The 7650-nt window shown below is 39.2% G+C and overlaps 1 non-coding gene across 1 annotated transcript; it reads right to left on the reverse strand.

Annotated features, from left to right (window-relative positions):
- Positions 1–6244: 6244 nt before the first annotated feature.
- TRNAG-UCC lies at positions 6245–6316 on the reverse strand. Its single transcript has one exon. It is a non-coding gene; the product is annotated as a tRNA-Gly (tRNA).
- Positions 6317–7650: the final 1334 nt, after the last annotated feature.

The raw sequence follows: 7650 nt of genomic DNA on the forward strand, positions 1-7650 counted from the left end.
CTGAAAAATACATTTAAATTAAATTTCCTTATAAAAACTTTAAGATCAATTAATGTCTTAGCCAAATCAAAGTTCATGGAAGGAACTAACGACATCCCTTTAGCTAAAATGTCAGTCAATTCAATACTCACAGGGAATGAAGTGTAATTGAATACTTTAAAATCCTTTGTAGTATAAAAAGTTATAGTAAAGTTATTATTCCTCTCACAATTTAAACTGTCATGGTCTATTAAGTTTCTATGAATGAAAACCAATGCATTTATTACCTCCTGGTTAGTCGATAGTTCGTACAGTTCTTTTTCTTGTTGTTGTTCCCCCTCCGGTTTGACTGCTGCTGTCCGTAAGAGGAAGTTCCTTGAAAATTTGAATTATTATCCTGTTGGTTATATAGGCCCTTATGTTGGTTGTTACTTCTATCATTTCTATTCTGGAGCCTCTTGCTGTGATGAGGACCATCCATATTCAACCCAGGGCTTGTTTCTCCACAATGGCTTTAGAATCAGTCTCGTCATTGATGCTCAACGTCATTCTATTAGCAGCCAATCCAAGCTCAGAACTGGATGTTTGAGAATTAAATCCATCCCATTGTTGTGATAGGGGATGTTTGGGATATGCTAATCCCTTACTGTAGTCCAATTCATCCCTTTTCAGCTTCTTGATTTTTTAGCTCTAAATTTATTGATTTGCGCATCAATGCTGGAAAAAATCCATGCATAATCAAATTTGTACCTTTCAAAATCTATGTCCACTCTAATAAAGTTATCCAATATGCTGATTTCTTTTTCCACTTCTGATATTTGAATGGCATAATGTTCAACAAAGCACTTAAGTAATTCGATGCTTTGTCTATTAAACAAACTAACCATTGATTTTGGTCGAAAATTTGATTATGAAAGTCACAATGAAAAGATCTTCAGGGTATTTTAAAGCTTTTCTGAATGACTCCTGCAGGATGAGCATGGATTTGGTCACACTTTAACCTGACCTGGTTGTTACTCATGATTATATTCTTGTAGACTATTCTCTAACCTTTATTACACCATTTAGTAAGGATGCTTTTTTTTCTGAAAGATATCCTACAGAAAAATTGGACTATAATTACAAGTGATGAGAATCTTAGGAATAGAGTGGCCGATAGACTGATGATTATTTTTAAAAGTGGATGGAATTTGACATCATATTTTGAATATAAGAGGACTTTTAAAGCTAGGATTAAGGGCATGTTCGGGTGTGAATCTTGCCCTTACTGTAGGTTTACAGATACAGGTTTAAATTTTTGTAATAATGCTATTAAGTTTTCCTGTAATGGGAGATATAACTGTAATACCAAAAGAGTTATTTACCTGGCTAAGTGTAAATGCTGCCCAGTTTTCTATATAGGGAAAACTGACATGCTTTTAAGGGATTGCATTTATGGACATCAATATGCGATTAGAAGTAATATGTCCGAGAAGGCTCTGGCTAAACATGTGGCTAAGTACCCTGAACATAATTCACCTTTAGGGTTATAGATCATATTGAGGCTGATAATAGAGGGGGACCTATCTCTTTATGCCTAGACAGATGTGAATTAATACGGCAACTCAGAGTTGATGTTTTGAATTATCCGGGTATAAATGATGCATGCTCTGTAGCTTGCATCTTGAAATTAAGAAGCCGAAATAGGTAAGAAAATCAAAGTATTTTTTTCTGTGATGGTTTTTATTGTATAATATTGTATATAATTGATTTAATGCGGCTACTATGAATATTTGTCTGAATATTTTGTAGTTTCTGCAGTCATTTGATGTTTTTTTTTATGTCTCATTCATTATTTATGTAATTAGCATCATGTGATCAGTTTGGAAATATTTAATAGTACCCAGTTTCATCTTGCAGTAAATTCTAATGATGTACTGATATTTATTTGTATGAAAACGCTTACTTTAATACATTTCTTTGGGAGTTTTTTTAGTACCACTGTTTTCTGCGCCTTTGTTTCCTGTTTATCAACTATAAGTTGACCTGCAGCAATGCAAAAGTCAGACTTGTAACATGGCATTTGTGCAGAGTACCGTGTTCTATAGTCTCTGTACTAAGATATGTAGGGGTTCTGTCCTCACAGCACTCAACTGGGTGTGAGTGTGTTTCTACTCACCAGAGTAGATGCGCTGTCTTACAGTTTCTTCTTCAATGACATGGCTTGCCAGTATTTTGATGCCTACACATGCAATTCAGGCAGGCTTCCCATCTTCTTCTCTTCAGCATGCACTGCTGATGTCATCTACTATAAGTTTACCTGGCACAATATAAATGACATGCTTGTGCTGTGGTGCTTGCATAGAATAATGTGTTCTATAATCTGTGTACATCAATAGGTAAGGGTTCTGTTCTCACTGCGGTCATCTGGGTGTGTGTGTATCTCTGTTCAGCAGAATAGGTGTGCTATCCTGCAGTTACTTCTCCAATGAGATGGCTTGTTAGTCTTTTGATATTTGCAAAAGCCTACACATCCATTTCATGCATCCCTTCCAACCTCTTGTCTCCCACTTGGCATACTGATGTCATATGTGATGTCCATTTTTTTATCCCACTGGACTGCCAACAATTAATGTGATGTCCCTTACTCTCCAGGGTCAGTAACAAAGGGACTTCAATCCTCAGTACTGATTGCAATGTGAGACTGCCACTATAACAGCAGTAATATTTCACAATTTTCCCCTAAGAGCATAACAGGAACCTACTGTTATGCATGGGACTGGACTGTATACTTTTGTCCACCCCTAATGAAAATCCTTCTAGCATAAATTAGAGCAATGTGTCCCAGTTTAAGACCTGTGATACACTCACACTTAAGTAAATTAAATATTGCACATGCAAACATTTCTGGGAAAGCCTGACATAGATTTCTGTCTCTGTCACTTCCCCAATAATAATAGGGTAATGCTGACACCAGAGTGTCTATATGCTCTTTAAAGGGGTGTCCAATTATGAAAATTAGATACTAAAACAAATAGTAGCAAATGATCTACACAGCCAGGTTTTAGGAGTGGCCCTGTGTATTATCAAAGCAAGTATAAGCACTCTCAAATCACAAAAAAAAACACTGATTGAACAGCTACAATGTAAGTTAATAAAAATATTTAATATTGACCAAAATGATTAAAAATATAAAACAGTAATTCCCAATAAACAAACAGAAAGCAATCACCATGAAAATGAAATCAATATTGTAGGATAGATGTCCAACATTTAGAAAAAAAAACTCTAACTGATCTAGCTGATTAGTTAGAGTTTCCTAACAAACTAAAGAGCACTGTCCCTGATCTAAACTAAATTACTAAAATAGAGCAAATGTAGGCGTACAGTTCTTTGTGAATTATTTTTTGGTATCCACTTCACAGTTCAACTGACAACTGTAACTGACAACTGAAAACTGGCTACTCTCTTCAGCAGGCTCTTTTATAGACTTGCCTAACTGTCAACTATTCCAGTTCTAATTTCCATTTCATATTTTAAATTCAACCGTCAGCTGTTTTCTAAAAGCTCCTTCTTGTCTTTCAGTTTCGGACAGAAACACATAACAGTTGTCAAAATTCCAATGACATCATCTGCTGATCAACTGAATCTGAGACAGTTTGCCTTTAGGATCTCTTTTTACAAACATGTGTAGTTAGAAATGCAAAAGGACACTGTTCAAGTCTTTAAAACATTCATTTCAAACAGATCATAAATCAACATGTGAGAACTTATTTACAATATCATAGCTAGCCATGCGGGCATACAATACATAGGCCACTCTGAAATTATGTACAAAAACTCAGCCAGACATGCCAGGACAAATAATAGTGTCTAATTTCTTCACATCATCCACTATAACTTGACCTGAAGATATTTAAAAGTTAGACTTGTGCTGTGGCACTTGAGTAAAGTTCTGTGTCCTGTAGTCTATGTATTTAGGTAGGTAGGGGTTCTATTCTGACTGCAATCAAGTTGTGCGTGTGTGTGTGTGTGTGTGTGTGTGTGTGTGTGTGTGTGTGTGTGTGTGTGTGTGTGTGAGAGGTGTTACTTGACATTACAGAGAACCTTTTACACCAGTATGTGGGAGACTGTTATAATCATATGCTCAACAGACAATACTGATGTAATCAGCTATATCAGATTATTACATATGCAGCCATCCCAGCAGAGTGGGATCAAACACTGACCTGGAACCAAGGCAGACATCACTTTGGGTTCATAGCAGTTACTAGGCTTATCATGTTACAGCATTGTTCTCTTATTGACCAAGTTGTATGGTCTATAGTTACAGCGCAATTCTATGATCAGCATTGACTGTCCTTATCCAAGAGGGACATGGATGATACACCTGGGGTAAATTTATGGTCTCCCATCCAGTGGTCTAAGTTATGCTTAAATATGGTCATTAACAAGCTCTGTTTTATGAGAATAGGGAGTTTGTTCAAGAGGAGTTTCAATCTCTGGAAGACATAGCTGTCTGTTCAGCATGTCCTGTTAATGTTGCAGGCTAGGTTAAGATCCCTAGAGTGTTGTCATACAATCCTGATATCTGAATGTGATGGTGTCTTATGATGTTCTCCATATGTATGTACTGTAAAACATTAAAGAGAAAAGTTAAAAAGTAATGAGACACATCACAGCTACTGACTTCACAACCTTTTCAAGAAAATTCACTAGAAAATACTAGCATGATGATACTATCCACTATATAATTTTGCAAGGCAAACATAAGTGGCAGGTACAATTATCAGTTCAACAACACAGATGCAGATATACTAGGCACTAATATAGCTAAACACCATGTGTATCAGCCACAAAGCTTTTGTATCCATGAATCCAAAAGAGAGAAAACAGGGATAGGGCACATTTATCATCACTTACACAAGGTGTTGTGTGGAGGGTTTAGGAAGCCTAGGCTGGCAAAAAAGGTTGGTGAGTATGTGTGAGGAAGAAATGGGAGCAGCCAGGCTGTGTGTGTGTCTGTAGGAGTCCTCCATGTGAAAGTGGTGTGTGAGAATCAACATTAACATAGCCAAACTCAGTGTGCTAGGTTTACATCTTGGTATGTTGGACAGGTGTGAGCAGTGTATGGTAGAGGTGGCAATTCATTGTTGTCACCCCTGACAATGAGAACTGGCTTTGCCAGGGGTTGCACTGGCAACTCCATGTCCCAACTCAGATGCAATGCTGCTATCTGAGTGTGACTGATGTCTGCTGTGTGTGCTCCCTTCACAGGAATGCCCAGGACCATGACCCCATGGTCTGCCACATCTGGGTGTAGACAGCATACTCACTGATGGTCCAGCGGAAGTGCTGTCACTATGGGAGCATGAGTGAGCATGGCCACTTTGGCCATCAGCAGATGTTGCGGCTGGTCTATGCTAATGAGGACACCATTTCCCTCCCTGCAGATGTTCCATCACAGACAATGCTCATTTCAGGAGAGACATCCCTCGGTCCATCATAGAAAGCCCATGTTCCAACATGTCATTCATCCGATCCAATGAATTTGAGACACAATGGACGCAGTTACCCATGTCAGACTGTGCCACTTCCACAACCCTGAGCATTTGTCTGTAGCACCTTTCTGAATATGCCTGCTCCTCCATGATGGCCCTAAACATATGTTGAGTGACACGGGAAGAAACACCTACCAGATGAAAGAGGGATGGCAGGCCCTCTCCGAGCATTCCTATCAACCTTCCTGTTTGGCACCTCATCAACACTTTGGCTATGACCAGATTTAACAGGTACTGAAGCTACTGTAACCACACTTCCCTGCTCAGTGTCCTCACCCTATACCTGTCCTATATCTGTGGGCTCAACAGACTGGTTAGGCATAGTCCTACTGGCTGCATCCGGGGGAACAAAGGGGGTGGCTGCATGTCAAACTCTGTGTCAGATTCAACCTCTGCACCTCCTGACAGTGCCTCAGTTTCACCACCACCATCATCAGTGTCTGATGAGACACTGACATCAGGTACCACAAGGCTCCCACTCCCACTATCATAACCACCTGTGATGAAAAGGGAGAAACATAGGCTTACATTAATACCTGCACTACTTTATAGATTTAGATTTATAGATTTAGATTTATAGATTAGTACTAGGCTAACTGCCCTTGCGAGCCATTTTAAGCCTAGACAATTATCCCTTGTGAGACTCAAACCCTGCACCTTGTGTTTGTAAAGCAAACACCTCAACCATTAGGCCACCCTCCCAACCCAGAAATATACAGATTTCTTGCATTGGCCGGGAATCGAACCCAGATCAACTGTTTGGAAAGCAGCTATGCTCACCACTATACCACCAATGCTATAAAGATATTTTCATAGGTTAGTACTAAGCTAACTGCCCTTGTGAGCCATTTTAAGCCTAGTCAATTATCCCTTGTGAGACTCAAACCCTGCACCTTGTGTTTGTAAGGCAAACACCTTAACCATTAGGCCACACTCCCAACCCTAATATATGGTAAACAACTAACAGTGCTGCCACTATTACAGACAGAACAGTAATACACAAAACAGGCCTAAAATGAGATATTATGATATTTCTATAAATGCATCTGTAGTACTGAAACAAATTTATTTGGCTTACCATTTGCAGGAGGCATACATCACTGGATTCCTGATGGTCCTGAAATAAGTTAAGCAAGAGGTAAGGGCAACATCATCACATTTACCAGGGTGTACTACACATACTCCTCTACATCTGCATGGTGTACATTCAACAAGAATGTGGCTGACTACTCCAAAGTGAGCTTATGACAGTAACAATCTTCAATCCTGCCCCCCCCACAAAAAAAAAGACAAGTGAAACAAAGCTAACTTTTATTTCAGTTGTTTTACTATAGAACTGTATTCAACTAGTGATATAACAAAGCCTACCCGGAAGCTCTTCCTGGAACTGAAAAGGAGTGGAGCCCATGTCAATGACATGTTGTGGTCCGCTCTGCAATGAGTTGTCCTCCTTTAGAAGATTTGCCAGGAATTCCTCATTGAGGGTGAGAGGTGGTTCTGTAGCATGGCCATCCCTCCATTACCCTCTGGTCATGGGTAACAGCAGCTGCACACCTCCATAGAGAGGCCATCCTGTCAGTGGTCCTGTGGTGCAACTGTTCATAAGTCTTGTTGTGGCCACCCACTGAATTTATGTTGGCAACAATCTGCTGCCATAGTCTCAGCCTCTCTGGCATATTGGGACCAACCCTTCCCAGAAGAATAGCCCCATGTTGGTGGAGTGCATCAATGATTATAATAAACTCAGCCACAATAAAGGGGGATTCCAGCTCAATGACATTTTCTGTCCTAAAAGACAACAGAATGATAATACACATACGTATCACATAACTACAAAGGAACTGTTACCAGATAAAACAGTTAAAGTAGGTAATCAGTCATACCCACTGGAAAACATAAATCAGTCTACAGATGTGAAATACTAACAGGCAGGATGCATAACAAGGAGAGTGGCAAGAACAATATATCCTTGTATGTTCCATAGCAATAACTCATCTATGCTCCCTCCCAAAATAACAGTCCATTCTAGTTTGTGACATAAACCACAATCCTGGAAAGAAGTGGCACACCAGGATGTCAGTCCAAAAAAATTTTTTAATGCCACAGAAAAAGTTGATTAAACACTTTCATC

The sequence above is a fragment of the Protopterus annectens genome, chromosome 2.part1 (assembly GCF_019279795.1).
Source record: "Protopterus annectens isolate FY-2018-M chromosome 2.part1, PAN1.0, whole genome shotgun sequence".
Lineage (NCBI taxonomy): Eukaryota > Metazoa > Chordata > Ceratodontiformes > Protopteridae > Protopterus > Protopterus annectens.